Raw genomic sequence first — 17,291 nt, forward strand, 5'->3', positions numbered from 1 at the left:
TTCACTTAACATTCAAGTTTTCATTTTCACAGCTCAACAAGCTTTAAAAATCAGGTTTTTATTGCTATTTTATAATGAACAAACTGAATATGATTATGTCTTCTAGTAATATTAGAAGCTATACCTGCAAATTCTTACTAACATAACCCTCCAAACATGAACTGAACAAAGAGGACAGCAATGAACATGTCAGTTTTGACTGGGGGAAAGGGGAATTCCAAAAGGCCTCAGCCCTACAGAGAGAACAATAGGAATTGATTAAAGCTGGTAGCAGGAGAGGTATCTCTTCCTAGGGAAGAACACCCCAATTGATTGTCAAGTGCTTAACAGTCAGTCCTGAATCCATTCATACAAGTAGCAATATATGTAACCAACAGGTTATATTTGGGCCTGGATATGTATATACAAATACATATATGCATGCTATAACAACTGACTAAAAAAAAAAAAAAAAAGACTCCATAAATTTGAAGGGAAGTAGGGAAGGTTATATGGGAAATTTTGACTGAAGGAAAAAGAAGGAAGAAATTTAATTAAAACACAATCTCAAAAAGAAAAAGAAAAAGAAAAATTGCATTGTTATGTTTGGTCTTGTTCTGAATTAAGATTGGTCCCTATAACTCTCTACTCTAGCCCAGCATGATACAGAAAGGAAAGAAGGCCAAGAGGAAGAAGGTGACCCCAGCCCCAGTCACTGTGAAGAAACAGGAGGCCAAGTCCTTTGTTTGACAAAAGACCCAAGAACTCCGGCACTGGGAAGAATATCCAACCTAAAAGAGATCTCACACGCTTCCTCAAATGGCCCTGCTATATCGGGCCACAGAGGCAAAGCACCATGATCTCTAAGTGGCTCAAAGTACCTCCTGCCATTAACCAGTTCACCTATATCAGCAAACAGCTAACCAGCTTCTTAAGGTTGCCCACAAGTGCAGGCCAGAGACAAAGAAAAAAAGAGAGAGAGAGAGAGAGAAGAAGCAGAGGCTACTGGCCCATGCTGAGAAGCTGCTGGGAAAGAAGTCCCAACTAAGAGAACACTTTCGAGCAAAGGTCAATATGGTCACCACCTTGGTGGAGAACAAGAAGGCTCAGCTGGTGGTGATTGTCCATGATGTAGACCCCATTGAGATCGTGGTTTTCCTATGTGCTCTATGTGTGAAAAGATGGGGGTCCCCTACTACATCATCAAGGGAAAGGCCAGGCTGGGGCAGCTGGTCCACAGAAAGACTTGTACCACTGTTGCCTTCACACAGGTTAACTCAGAACACAAGGCTGCTCTAGCTAAGCTGGTGGAAGCTATTTGGGCCTACAATGACAGATATAATGAGTTCTGCCGCCGCAGGGGAGGTAAAGCCCTGTGTTGTAAATCTTTGGCTGGCATTGCCAAGCTGGAGAAGGCAAAAGCTAAAGAACTTGCCACTAAACTGAGTTAAATGTACACTGCTATGTTTTCTGTACATAAATATAATTACTAAAATTATTTTTAAAAGGCTTGGTCCCCACAGACTAATATATTTGAATGTATAATAACCAGGGATTAGTATTTGACAGGATTAGAAGGATTATCATGTGTGGTGTTTTAGGAGAATATATGTCCCTGGAAGTGGACTATGAAGTTTCAAGCACTCATGCCAAGCCCAGGGTCTGTCTGTCTGTCTGTCTGTCTGTCTGTCTCTGTCTCTCTCTTTCTGTTTACTGATCAGGATATCATTCTCAACTACTGCTATAGCTACTGCTACAACTCTGGCCTGCATGACATCGTTCTCACGGTCATGATAATCAACTAAACCTCTGAAACTGCAAATAAGCCCACCATTAAATACTTTCTTTGTTAAGAGTTGCTGTGGTCATGGTATCTCATCACAGAAACATAACTGTGACTAAAACAGAAGTTAGTTCTGTTGAACGAAGTATTGCTGTGACAGGCCTAACCATGTTGTTTGTTGATAGAATAAGGACTTCTGTTCAGGAAATGAGTTGAGATTATTTATTTATTCATATTAATTAATTATTTATTAAACAGTATTTATTTATATTAATTGCAGTTTCTTTGTAGCCTAGTTGTAGCCCACTTCCTCACTCCCTCTGACTCCTATCCTCCTTCCCTCTTCTCCTCCCACGCCCTTCCCCAAGTCCACTGATAGAGGAGTTTCTCCTCCCCTTCCCTCTGACCCTAGCCTATAAGGTCTCATCAGGACTGGCTACATTGTCTTCCTCTGTGGCTTGGTAAGGCTGTTTCCTCATCAGTCAGAGGTGATCAAAGAACCAGCCACTGAGTTCATGTCAGAGACAGTCCCTGTTTCCCTTACTAGGGTACCCACCTGGACACTGAGCTGCCATGGGCTACATCTGTTCTAGGTTATTGTCATAAATGGTCCTTGGTTGGAGTATCAGTCTCAGAAAAGACCCCTAAGCCCAGATGTCTTGGTTCTGTTACTCTCCCTGTAGAGTTCCTGTCCCCTCCAGCTCTTTCTATCTCCCCCTTCTTTCATAAGAATCCCTGCACTCTGCCCAAAGTTTGGTTAGTAGTCCCAGCATCTGCTTTGATACCCTGCTGGGTAGAGTCTTTCAGAGGCCCTCTGTGGTAGGCTCCTGTCCTGTTCCTTGTTTTCTCCCTCTTTTGATATCCATCCTGTTTGCCTTTCTGACAAGTTGAGATTTAAGAAAGATTTAATGAACCATACTAATATGATCATGGAAGACAGTAATGCTGAGCCAGTGTAGATTATGACAGCCCTGTTCAAGAGGTTTCAGAGGAGAATATTAGTGAGATCATCAGGAGAATAATAGGGGTCATTAGTGATCATGGCAAAGGACTTGGCTGCTTTTGTCTTTGTCCAAAAATTCTTCTTGAGGCCAAATTTATTAGTTTTATATTAATGACTTTGGCAAAAAAGATATCAAGTCACCTAGTATGAGCATGCCTTGTGTTAGTAGTAGTCAGTCTTATACAGATCAATAAAGAAAAGGAGCAAACTAGACAAAAAAATATGAAAATTAAACAATTTGGTGATAAAAGAAGCACCAGGAATTAGAATGGAGCCAAATCAGCTGCTCAAGGAGATAAAACATTAAAGAAGTTCCTGATGTTGAACTGAATATGAAGTGGTGCTCTTTAGGCAAGGCCTCACCTAGAAAAGCTTCCAAATGAATTAAAGACAAACTTCTATCCTTGGTGAAGGAAAGCAGCAAGGATAGAAAAATGATGCAAATATAACTGAACAAGGGAGTGAAGTTTAAGCTAAAGCAAGCAGCAGAACTTGGCAGCTTTGGTCAGATGGTTTTGGCTTTAGAGTTAAACACACACACACACACACACACACACACACACACACAAATGGGACTGTGGAATCTCCCTCTTGGCTAAAGAAAGCTGCTGAGGTCAGTTGTGGGTTAGAGGTATCCCTTCACAAAGGCTCAGTGAAGCCATACATGAAGCTGAGAAAGTAAAACCTGGATTGTTAGAGAACCCAAAATGTTGGAGATGACACAATTGTGTGATACCAGCATGAAAAGAAAAGCTACAAACTTGATGTTAAGTCAGCTCAAGGGAGAGATATGTTGCCGAAGTATGTTGCAGTCAACAAAGCTGAAAGGAGATGGAGATCTGAAGAATATTCTGACATCATAGAAGATGTAGAATTTGGAATTTTCCCTGCTGGTTTTGGTTTTGCTTCAGACCAGTATTTCCTCATAGTGCACCTTTTCTCCATTTTGGAAAGATAATGCATACTCTATGCCACTGTACGTTGAAAGCATTATTTTAATTTTATTAATTATTTAAATTAATAATTATTTTAATTTCACAGGAGTTATACTTTATAATTTGCAGTAAATTTCAGAAAAATCTTTGAATTTTTAAACAGTGTTGAGACTGTAATTAAGTTCAACTATATGAATTTTGAGTTATGATTGGGCTACAGCCTTTGGGGAGGGGCAGGAAATAAAATGTGGTGGTTTAAATAAGCATAGTTCCCAAAGCCTCATATGTTTAAATGCTTAGTCATCAAGAATGGCACTCTATGAAAGGAGTGGGGAGATTAGGAAGCATGGCCTTGATGGATGAATTGTCAATTCAGTGGGCTTTAAGATTTTAACATCTATGCCAAGCCTCTCTCTTTCTCTCTGTCTGTCTCTCTCTCTCTCTCTTAACTCTCAGCTTCTACTGCAGTACCTGCCTTCATGACTTCAGGTCCTCTATCATGAGGTTAATGGACTAAACCTCTGAGACTATAAACTAGCTCCAAATTAAATATTTAATTAATAGGAGTTGCCTTGGTCATTAAGGTGGTTTGAATAAAACTGCCTCCATAGGCCTAAAGGAAGTGGCATTTTAGGAGATGTGACCTTGCTGTAGTAGGTATGGCTTTGTTGAAGGTGGTGTGTCACTAGGAGGTGTGCTTTGAGGTCTCAGAAGCTCAAGTGTGGCCAGTGTGTCACAATTTCTTCCTGCTGCCTGCCAATCCAAATGTAGAACTATCATCTACCTCTCCAGCACTATGGCCACATGCATGACACTGTGCTTCCCTTCATTATGATAATGGACTAAACCTCTAAACTGTAAACCAGCAACAATTAAATGTTTTCCTTTATAAGAGTTGCTATGGTCGTGGTGTCTCTTTACAGCAAAAGTAAAGTGATTAGGACACAATTAGAAAAACAATAGAATAAAGAAACAGAAGCCAATGGGAGAAGAATAATATGGTTTAATATGGTTCATATGCTTAACACATTTAAGCATCAGTATATTTCATTAATGGAACTTACTAATGACAAATAAAATATAAGCTTACATATTTTGAATTTTATTTATGTGCTTAATAAATGGCATTACCAGCCATTTGTTCCACAGAAATCCAGACAAAATTAAACACTGGGCTTGCTACTGTCACCATCACAGATTTCACAGGGGTCCATTAACAAGAGCAAAAAGAGGCATTCAGAGAATCACTGTCATTACAACCAGCTAATAGTGGTAACTGCTTCCAGAAGGAAACACAACAGTGATGATCCAGGCACTACAGCAATCAGCATCTTACTGAGCCTTGAAATCCTATGCAGTGTGCTGGGCTCACAGCGCTACCACCACTGGGAAAGGGTGGGGCATATGATCATCACCTGGAAACATCTTGTATTTTTGTTAGTGCCCTCACTGCCTTGTCGTTTAAAGATTTCAGCTTCAAGGAAGGAGAAAAAAAACATAACATATAAATATCATATTTATATATGCATATGCGTGTGTGTGTGCGTGCGCGTGTGTGTGTGTGTGTGTGCCAATTTTGTAAAGACTGAATTTCTAATAGAATGGTCTTTTAGTAGTTCTGTTATAGGCAATGTTAGGTGACGGTTAAGATTAATCAATAAACTTGACAGTTCATAAAACAGTCATTGAGCATGAGTAAATTATGTTCCCTGTCATTCTGGCACAGACAACCTGCATTGCTAATGCCATTCTTGAACTTCCTTCAATATTTCACAAAGCTATGTCTCTCAAAATGACAACAAGCAATAAGAAGCTAAGCAATGTTTTACTTTCATAATGTAAATGGAACATTTTTAAATGATAAAGAATTCCAGAGTCAAATAAATGATAAAAACCAGCAGTTTTAATTGCTTGTGGCAGAATATAAATTTAAAGATATAAAACATTATTATATGGTCAATATTTATTATAATCTAAAGAAAGTCAGTGCCATTGGCATGTGCTTTTAAGGAATACTGTGAAATATACTGAACACATTTATGATTCTAATTCAAATAGAAACCCCTTTCTACAGTAAACTATCAGGTAGAAAGGCAATAAGATGTTAGCAATAGTTAGGGCCTCACAGACACTGAGAGTTCTGTAACATTTCAGAATACATAGGCTTAGACATAGGGTCTTAAAACTATGTGTTGTGGGTTTTAGACAGACAAAGTGTCATTTAACAGGACTGTTTCATTTGGAATGAACATAGTAGGACACATTGCAAGATGTTCTGTTTCAAGAAAATTCATAACATAATGTAGTAAAAAGTAGTGTTAGAGTATATTTAATAAAATTGACCATATAAAGATAAGAGAACAAACATGCTAACTAAATTAAAGTAAGTTAGGAAAATAATTAATAAACTATAAAACCTAAATCTATTTTCTCAGTCTCATTCTGTAACATTTTATCTCTAAACTTTGCGACAAAAACAAACAAATAAACAAACAAAAAACTCTCACATCAAAAATATAAAATCGATGGTTTATACTGGAGTTTAATATTAGTAGCTTTGGCTTGGTCAGCCCCAATAACATGTTCCAATTAGGTAGCAATTTCATGAGCTTTGTCTATCAACAGAGCAAAAGTCATAACTCACAACACCTTTCAAATATATCAGTGTATATATTAAATCAGCAGGTATAGCAAAGTGGGAAATATCTCTGATAAAGGCTTTAACTACAGTGATTATAGTGCCTTGGGCATTTGTTTGATGGAAACTAGAGGGTCAATTTTTATATTCAAAATGACTTGCCTAATAATCACAAAATATATTACATTCTCTATAGAGAAATACAATGAATATCTATTGAATGCAGGCCTAATCCCAAAGCACAGGAGTTTCCTTTGGTCTCTACTCTCAGATTTGGGCCTGAAGGGGCAAATGAAAGTGTAAAAAATTCACCAGCTCAGTGGTGTCCACTGTTTGTCCACTGGACAGGGCCAGCCACCTCTGCTGTCTCAGTAACTGATCACCAATGTTCCTGCTTAGGGCAGCCTTGGGCTGCCAAAGCCACAGAGTTGGAAGGCCTTTACAGCCACTGCCTCCAACATCTCAGTCAATGAACTTAACAATTCTCAATTTCATATGGAAAAACAAAACAAAACAAAAAACAGAATTGTTAAAACAATCCTGTACAACAACAGATAGTCTGGAGGTATCTCCATCCGTGATCTCAAACTAGACTACAGAGCAATAGTAATAAAACTGCATGGAAGTGGCATAGAAACAGAATGGTGGATCAATGGAATCGAATAGAAGACCCAGAAATATGCCCCCACAACTAAAGATACTTGATTTTGACAAAGAAGTCAAAACCCTACAATGGAAAAAAGACAGCATCTTCAATAAATGGTGCTGGTCTAACTGGATGTCTACCTGTAGAAAAATGCAAATAGACCCATATTTATCACCCTGCACAAAACTAAAGTCCAGATGGATCAAAGACCTCTACAAAAAAAAAAAAAAAAAAAAAAAAAAAAAAAAAAAAAAAAAAAAAAAACACGCTAAATCTGTTAGAAAAAATGGGGAAGAGCCTTGAGCTCATTGGCACAGGAGACAACTTTCTGAACAGAACAACAACAACATAGGCTCTAAGATCAACAATCAATAAATGGGACCTCATGAAACTGAAAAGCTTCTGTAAAGCAAAGGACACTGTCATCAGAACAAAACAATAGCCTACAGACTGGGAAAGGATCTTCACCAAACCTATATATGACAGACAGGTAATAGCCAGAATATATAAAGATATAAAAACAGTTAAAAAGCAACAAATCAAGTAATCCAATTTAAAAATGAGGTACAGAGCTAAACAGAAAATTCTCAGTGGAGTAATATCAAATGTCAGAGAAACACTTAAATTCTCAGTGTCATTAGTTATCAGGGAAAAGCAAATCAGAATGACCCTGAGATTTCACCTTGTACCCATCAGAATAACTAAGATCAAAAAAATCAAGTGACAACACATGGTGGAGAGGATGTGGAGAAAGGGAAGCCCCGTTCCATTGATGGTAGGAATGTAAAGTTGTACAACCATTTTGGGAATAAATCTGGCTCTTTCTCAGACAATTAGGAGCAGTGCTTCCTCAAGATCCAGTGATACCACTCCTGGGTATATATCCAAAATACGCTCAATTATACAAGGACTTTTGCTCAAACATGTTCATAGCAGCTCTATTTGTAATAGGCAGAAGCTGAAAACAACCTAGATGTCCCTCAAAGGAGTAATGGATACAGAAAGTGTGGTACATTTACAAAATGGAATACTACTCTGCAATTAAAATCAAGGAGATCATGGAATTTGCAGGGAAAATGGTGGGAACTAGAAAATATTATCTTGATCAGAAGCAGAAAGACACACAGGGTATATACTTATAAGTGGTTATTAGAAATATAATATAGGAAAAACATACTAAAATCTGTACACCTAAAAAAGCTAAGCAAGAAGCAGGACCCTAGGTAAGGTGATCAATCCTCACTCAGAAAAGCAAACAGGATGGACATCAGAAGAGAGAGAAAACAGGGAACAGAACAGGGGCCTACCACAGAGGGCCTCAGGGTATCTGAGGGCCACAGAGGGCCTCGGGATCTCTAACCAGCAGGGTATCAAAGCAAATGTTGAGACTCATAACCAAACTTTGGGCAGAGTGCAGAAAATCTTATGAAAGAAGGGGGAGACAGAAAAACCTGGATGGGACAGGAGCTCCACAAGGAGAGTAAGAGAACCAAAAATTATGGGCCCAGGGGTCTTTTCTGAAAGTGATACTATAACCAAGGACCATCTATAAGATCACCTCGAACCCCTGCACAGATGTAGCCCATGGCAGCTCAGTGTCTAGGTGGGTTCTCTAGTAAGGGGAACAGGGGCTGTCTTTGCCATGAACTCCATGGCTAGCTCTTTGATCACCTCCCCCTGAGGGAGGAGCAGCCTTACCAGGCCACAGAGAAAGACAATGCAGCCTATCCGGATGAGACCTGATAAGCTAGGGTCAGATGGAATGAGAGGAGGACCTCCCCTATCAATGGATTTGGAGAGGGGCATGGGAGGAGAAGAGGGAAGGAGGGTGGATTGGGAGGGGACAAGAGAGGAGCCCTACAGCTGGGAAACAAAATTAATAAATAGAAATTAATAAAAAATTAATTAAAAATAAAAAGAATCAGTAACAAAGTCTTTCCAGTGACTCTCACTCACACACCTGTACCTCCTGAGAAGCTCAAACCTAATGAAATTTACTCAATCAGTGTTTGTTAATAACAGTCATATTAAATTAGCTGTCTTGGTTTGCTTTGTGCTGCTACAACATTTCTGAAATGAGGTGATTTATGGAGAACAGGCATTGGCTTTTCTTTTACGTCAAGATTAGGTAGAGGCTAATGGTTTGCTGAAGGATATAACAGGGAGGAGACCAGCTCGATGAGGCATGGAGTTTATGCTATGAGAGCCTTAATCTCCTCAAGGAGCAGAGCCTCACAAATGACCAGTTCTTACAAGTCCATTCTTCAAAGAACATGCTGGCAGCATGTGAATTGCAGAGGAATACAAAGACTAGATCAAACAATTGGGGAATAACTTTTTAAAAAAATATTATATGTATCCTGTCATCCCAGCTTCTGGAGTGTTGGGTTAAAAGATTCAGACAATCACACTGAACTCAGGGTGCAGTTCATAACACAGTTATTTTAAAAAAGATATGTTTTATTGTAGAGGATTGTTTTAGCAATTCTCAGTTTCTTGTTATTCCATACGAAGTTGAGAATTTTTCTTTCCAGGTCTGTAAAGAATTGTGTTGGCAATTTGATGGGAATTGCAGTAAATCTGTAGATTGCTTTTGGTAAGATGGCCATTTTTACTATGTTAATCCTGCCAAGCCATGAGCATGGGAGATCTTTCCATCTTCTCATATCTTCCTCTAATTCTTTCTTCAGAGACTTGACATTTTTTTCATACAAGTCTTTGACTTGCTTGGTTAGGGTTACACCAAGGTACATTATGTCATTTGTGGCTATTGTGAATGGTGTTGTTTCTCTAATTTCTTTCTCAGCCCTTTTGTCTTTTGTATACAGGAGTGCTACTGATTTTTTTGAGTTAATTTTGTATCCAGCCACTTTGCTGAAGGTGTTTATCAGCTGTAGGAGTTCCCTGGTAGAGTTTTTGGGGTAACTCATATATACTATCATATCATCTGCAAATAAAAGGTATGTTGACATTCCTCCATTCAAAGAAGAAGCTGCTGCATATGGTAAATCAGGACACAGAAATAACTAGTTTTCAGAAATAATGCTTGATTCATTTGATACATTCTATAATCCTTCAGTCACCTAAGCCACTATGATCACTTGCCTCTGTGCCTAGAAGATCAAAAAGACTTCTACAGGCTCCATATAGAAATAGAATCATAGTATCAAAGGGATTTATTTTCCCTCTTGTACCCTTTGCTTATGTCCTTTTCTGAGCTTCTCCATTTATGCAACATAGATGCACAAAGCTCTTAGGCACATATTCATAAATGCATGTTTCTCATAAATGTAAAACCTGAAGTGTAAGCATGCTAAATAGCCATCATGTCATTCTTAAACTGAAGAAGGACCTATATTCACAACATATATTTTATCTGATATTCCCTTTTTGCCATGGGTAAAATCTGAAAATAAGAATCTCTCCAAAGATGTATTGAGGTCAAACACCAGGTGTCTACATCATTTCTTGGATTTATTTCTCTTGATTTCTGCCTGTCCTCTCTGCTTCTTTGAGTTCATTTCACTCATCTCTTTCCTAGTCCTTCAAATATAATTCCTATAATCATGGAGACAAGCATGCTGTTTCCCAGTATCAGTTTCCATTAGAACACAGAAGAAAAAAAAACATAGATTTAATGTAACTGATTCCACTCACTGTAGTTATAAATGAGATCAAGCAAATTTTTGACAATTTCAATATGAGCCTCAAAAATCTACACATTTATGCATGGTATGTACATACTGCACATTGTTGATGATTGCAACCTCACAGAATAAGCCTCATTGGAAAATATTGACAATGAGGGCAATGGCACGGTTTTATTTTTAATTTTATGGCATTAATAAAGTGACTCAAGTAAAGAGCAAATTATAGTAGTGTAGAGAAATTTTGATTCAGAACATGGCTTTTCTGGAAAGAGATCTCACCAGAAGACCAATGTCTGTATGATTTGGCTGAAATACAAATTTGCATTTAATCCAGGAGACAGAGGTAAGCAGATCTGAGTTCAAGGGCAGCCTAGTATAGAGCAATTTTTAGATTAAAATAAAAACCAAACAAAACAACAACAACAATAAAAATAGCTTAGGTCTAGTTGTGGTTGGTACATGTCTTTAATCTCAAACAATGAAGGTAAAGTTCCTTTGTAAAAGGAAGCATCCATATTTGAAAGTGATGTCTAATTAAGTTGCAGAAAAGGTGACAAATCAGAGAAGATTTGACAGAATAGGATAATCCCAACTTTCATGAGAGCAGAGAGGAAAGGAACCTATTTAAGGGAGCAACACAGAGAATGCGAGACAGAGGAGGCAGTTTTAACAAGGAAAGATTTACAGAGAGAGCCTGAATGAGATAATAAGCTAGACACAGGGGAAGATAGAACAAGCCAGAGAATGAGAAGCCAGAAGATTAGAAAACATTTCTGGAATTCTACATGAATTAAATGATAGAATCAATAAGTCTCATTTGCTAATCAAAAGGTTTTTTATACTTAACTGTGAATATATATAATCATATATAAAACATATATGTATATATATACATATGCACATTATAATGTAATATATATTACATTATAATGTAATATATTTGTATATATATTCATATATATTACATTATAATTACATTATATATATATATATATATATATATATATATATATATATATATATATTAGTACAGAATCTTGAACCTGGGTTTTTAAACATGAAGAATGAGTACTTAGCTACTCAATTCCATTTTCAATTCTTTAATTTAATACTTAAATCTATACATGAAATTGATCTTAACATTACTGCTAACAAGAAGTGCCTCATAAGTACTAGGTCCATGGAGAACCCATGTAAAAATTGATTGCATTTTCAGATTGCTTTGGTATCCAGTAAGTAACAGACTGCAACATTCATCACCATGTCTGAGCTTCATCACTTGCAAACTCTCTCTTCATCTGCAGGTGAATTGCTGACTCTCATTCATGCCAAAAGAATTAAAGCACTGGCATCCTTACATTCAAAATTCCTTTTAAAAAGAATTCCAATAAAGACTGAAAGTGACTTTCATTTGTAGGCGGACACCTAGATTGTTTCTGATTCCTTGTTAATAGGAGCAGGGCATCATGAACATGGTTGATAAAGTTTCTCTGTAGAGGAACGAAGTATGCTTTGTTTATAAACCTGAGTAGGATAGCTGGGTACTGAAGTAGGTTGATAGCCATTTTTCTGAGGAACCACAACATTGATTTCCATAGTGACTGTACAAGTTTATACTCCCACCAGCATCTGATGAGTGTTCCTCTTACTCCACATCCTTACCAACATGAGTTGTCACTTGTTTTACTGATCTTAGCCATTCTCATGGGTGAAAGATTACATTTTTTAATTATTTTTATTTTATTATTACATTTTATTCACTCTGTATCCCAACTGTATCCTGCTCCCTCGTTCCCTCCCAAACCCTTTCTCCCTCCCTCATCTCCTCCCTGCCCCTTTCCAAGTCCACTGATTGGGGAGGACCTCCTCCCCTTTCATCTGACCCTGTTTTATCAGGTATCTTCAGGACTGGCTGCAAAGTCCTCCTCTGTGGCCTAGCAGGACTGCTCCTCCCTTGTGGGTTGGGGAGGTCAAAGAGCCTACCATTGAGTTCCTGTCAGAAGCAGTCCCTGTTCCCCTTACTATGGGAAACAAATTGGTTACTGAGCTACCACGGGCTACATCCGAGCAGAGGTTTTAGGTTATATCCATACATGGTCCTTGGTGGAGTAATCAAAAAACGAGGAAATCATGAAATTTGCAGGCAAATGGTAGGATCTAGAAAAGATCATTCTGAGTGAGATATCCCAGAAGGAGAAAGACACACATGGTATATACTCACTTATATAAAACTATAAGATATGATAAATATAATGAAATCTATACACCTAAAGAAGATAAACAAGAAAGGGGACCCAGGATAAGATTATCAGTCCTCACTTAGAAAGACAAATGGGATGTGTATTGGATGTAGGAGAAAACAAGTAACAGGACAGGAGCCTACCACAGAGGGCCTCTGAAAGACTCTTCCTAGCAGTGTACCAAAGCAGATACTAAGACTCATAACCAAACCTTCAGCAGAGTGCAGGGAATCATATGAAAGAAGGGGGAGTTAGTATGATTTGGAAAGGATAGGAGCTCCACAAGGACCAAATATATGTGGGCACAGGGGTCTTTTCTGAGACTGAAAGTTTACATTTTAAAAGTTGTTTTGATTTACATCTCTCTAATAAATAAAGATGTTGAATATTTCCTTGTCAGCCATTTCAGTTTCCTCATTTAAGAATTATCTGTACCCCATTTTTTAATTGAGTTATTTGTTTTCTTGATGTCTAGTTTTTGGGTTTGTTGTTGTTGTTGTTCTTGGTTGGTTTTTTTGTTCTTTTTGTTGTTGCTGTTATTATTTATATATTTTGGCTATTATCCCAAATAGAGCGTGTAGTTAGTAAAAATATTTTTCTATTATTTAACATGTTGTTTTGTCTAAATGATGCTGTTCTTTGCCATGCAGAAGTGTTCTAGTTTCATGTGGTCCCATTTACTAATTCTTGGTCTTAAAGTCTGTGCTAATGGTGTTCTGTTCAGAAAGTATTTTCTTGTGCTAATGAGTTCAAGGCTCTTCTCTATATTGTCCTATAAAAGTTTCAGTGTATCTGATAATAGGATGAGGGCTTTGTTCAACTTGGAGTTGAGTTTTGTGCAAGGTAATAAATATGAAACTATTTGGATTATTCTAAATGCATCCAGTTTGAGCAACACTGTTTCTTGAAGATGCTGTATTTTTTCCAGGGTATATTTCTGACTTTTTTCTCAAAAATCAGGTGTCCATCTATAGATGTGTGGATTTATGTCTGTATGTTCAATTGGATTCCACTGATCAACATGTCTGTTTCTCTGCCAATACCATGCTGTTTCTCTTACTATGGTTCTGAGGTACAACTTGAAATCAGGGATAGTGATACTACTACTCTTAGTACTTTTGTTGTTCTGGATTATTTTAGCTATATGTTTTTATTTTGTCTTGTTCGAGTTTTGTTTTGCTTTGCTTTTTCTTTGTTTTGTGTGTGTATATATTTCCAAATGAAGCTGAAACTGTACTTTCATAATTGTTGAAGAGTTGTGTCTGAATTTTTATAGGGATTACATTGAATCATTTGCTTTTGGTAGCATGGCCATTTTTATTATGTTAATCTTACTAATCCATTATCTTGTGAGGTCTTTCCACCTTTTGATATTTTCTTCAATTTCTTTCTTTAATTCCTTTCACTTGCTTTGTTAAAGTTATAACAGCATCTTTTATAATTTTAAGACTGTTGTGAACAATATTGTTTTTTTATTATTCTGTTTGTTATTTGGATACAGGAGGACTACTAAGTTTTGTGATTTTATTTTGGATTTACCTATTTGACTTAAAGTATTTATCAGATGTAGAAAATTCCCAGTAGAATTTTAGGGTCTCTTATGTACACTATTTTGTTGCCTACAAAAAATATTTTGATTTCTTCTTTTCTAATTGCAATTGTCTTATTTCTTTAACTAAGACTGTAAGTACTATTTCAAATAGGTACGGAGAAAGCAAAAAAACTTGTCTTGATCCTGATTTATTACAAGTGCTTCGAATTTCTTTCTCTTTGAGTTGATGTTGGCTATGGGCTTTCTGTTAACTGCCTTTACTATATTATTGTATGTTCCCTGTATGCCTATTTTCTCCAGGACTTGTATCTTAATGAGGTATTGGATTTTGACAAAGGCCTTTTCTGCATCTAATGAGATGATCATATGGTTTTTGTCTTCAGTCTGCTTAAATGGGGGATTACATAATCAATTTATATTGTTATACAACCTCAACATATCTGTGACAAATCTTATTTGATTATGGAGTATGATATTTTTATGTGTTCTAGGATTCAATTTGCAAGCATATTATTTAAAAATTTTGCTTCAAAATTTTTATTGAATGATTTAATTTAATGATTCTTTTTATTTTTCTTTTTATTTTTGTTGTTGTTTAATTTATTTAGTTCAGCTATTAGTTTGATCTTTTCTTGTCTTCTTTTCGGTGTAATTTATTCTTTCTTTTTTAGAGTTTTCAGGTATGCTGTTAAGTTGTTAGTATGAGATCTCTCTGATTTTTTTTTAATGTAGTCACTTTGCACTATTAGCTTGCATCTTAGAACCATCTTCATCTCATCCTTTAAGTTTGGGTATGTTATATATTCATTCTCATTCAATTCAAGAAAATCTTTAATTTCTCTCTTAAATTCTGTCTTGACATATTTTTCCTTAAGTAGTGAGCTGTTAGTTTCTATGAGTTTTTAAGCAATCTGTGGTTGATATCCAGGTTTAATCTATGGTGTTCAGATAGGATATAGAGTGTTATCTTAATTTTTTTTTGTATTTATGGAAACTTGCTTTGCACTTAAGTATGTGCTCAGTTTTGGTGAAAGTTCCACCAAGTTCTGAGAATACTTTATATTCTTTTGTATTTGGGTGAAATGTTCTGTAATTATCTGATAGGTATATTTGTTTTATAATATCTGTTAGCTCCAGAACTCATACAATGGAATACTATTCCAGAATTACAAAAAGTAAACTTCAAGGTAAATGGATGAAACTAGAAAAATTTATCCTCATTTAAGTAACCCAGACCAAGCAGGAAGAATACTGCATGTTAATGATAAGATAACTACAATATGTAGAACCATAGAAGTTGAGTATATAGGAAGTGACTAGGTGAAACAGATAGATCTCCTATGGAAAGGAAAATAAAATAAATAGCTAATGATAGGTGGATGTGGAGGCTAGAATTGGAGAAAATAAAGATACAGAAGATAAAACAAGGGCCCATTGAAGGGTAATATGGAAATCTAACACAGCATAAGATTTCAAAACTATATGCATAAATGAAGGCATTCTAAAATCACATCACATAATGGGGAAAGAGATTTACCTGGACATCTCTTGTGACCAAATGAAGCTTCGAGTACTGGCGTTGTGTTACATCTAATTGACTTGTTGGCCAAATGGTCCCATGTCTATTACTCTGTCTGCAGGTTACTTTCCACAACTGACAGCAAGGTCTTATTGCTAAAGACAACCCTACACAACTCATTGGACATGGAGAAGGTGAGCTTGTGCCTACACAGAGCCTTACATGTTAGCATCCTTACTACAAGAAGGTATGCTATAAGCTATGAAAGGATAGATATAAATGTCAAACCAGATACAAACCTTTTAATCCACAATGTATCTTGCCTCCAAAATATACTAGGCAGAAAGCTGTGGGAGTATCAAGCAATATCTTGTTTGATTTGAAGCCCACTCCATGAGATGGAACTCATACCTGATACTGCTTTGCAAGAAATTGATTCTAGCTAGCCCTGGGACCAAGGGTAAAACCAAGTACTACTGTTCTATGAAAAGAATGTAGCAATAAAATAACTCCCAGTAAAATGACATTAGGCTACACTCATAGATCAGCCATCATCAGAGAAGCTCTCTCCTGTAGCCAGCATGAACAAATACTGAGACCTAAAACAAGACCATATTCTGAGAATGGGAGATCTTGGAAGACTACGCCATAGAAAGGCATAACTGCACAGAACCCATCTCCTTGGGGCTGCAGAAGAAGAGACAAAAAGAGTGGCAAAGCCACAAGGGCTAAAGTATACCAAGGAAAAGGCCCTTTAAATCAACAAGATTGATGAAAATATGAATTAACAGTAACTGAGGCAGCATGCACCTGGCTTGCATGAGTCTGCTTCAAATTGGGTCTTAAGTCTGACACACGTACCATTCCCTAAGCTATCATAAGCTATCTCTAATTGATAACCACTTCAAAATCAAAAAATAGTTTTTCCCAAATTATTCTTACTAGAGAAACAAACCTCTCTTGAGGGTAAGTTGCATGCTGAGCTGTTTATGGTCAACAGAAAATGAACTCAAAGACATCTTTGGAGGTTCCTTGTCTGATAAATGTTGTGTAAGGTGTTTTTTGTTTGTGTGTTTTAATTTTCATTCTTTTCAATTTTAAGTCTTATTTATATATTTTTCTCTCTTTTGCTCTACATATCCTTTGGGTATACATTGTGACGTACAGTTTACTGTATTTATGGGATTCCTGAACATGTGAACATGTTACTGTCTGCATCTATATCCGTTTCTTCTGCTTTTTTTAGACACTTTTTTTTCTGTTTTTTGGCTTTATCTTATTCTGATTTCTTAGTTTTTAATAGCATAGCATAGCATAGCATAGCATAGCATAGCATAGCATAGCAT

The 17,291-nt window shown here is 36.8% G+C and overlaps 1 pseudogene; it reads left to right on the forward strand.

The window, feature by feature from the left end:
* Positions 1–639: 639 nt before the first annotated feature.
* On the forward strand, positions 640–1,430 carry LOC129673685 (60S ribosomal protein L7a-like; annotated as a pseudogene).
* The last annotated feature ends 15,861 nt before the right edge of the window (positions 1,431–17,291 follow it).

This window comes from Psammomys obesus, unplaced genomic scaffold (assembly GCF_907164565.1).
Source record: "Psammomys obesus unplaced genomic scaffold, mPsaObe1.curated_primary_1811, whole genome shotgun sequence".
Classification (NCBI taxonomy): Eukaryota; Metazoa; Chordata; class Mammalia; order Rodentia; family Muridae; genus Psammomys; species Psammomys obesus.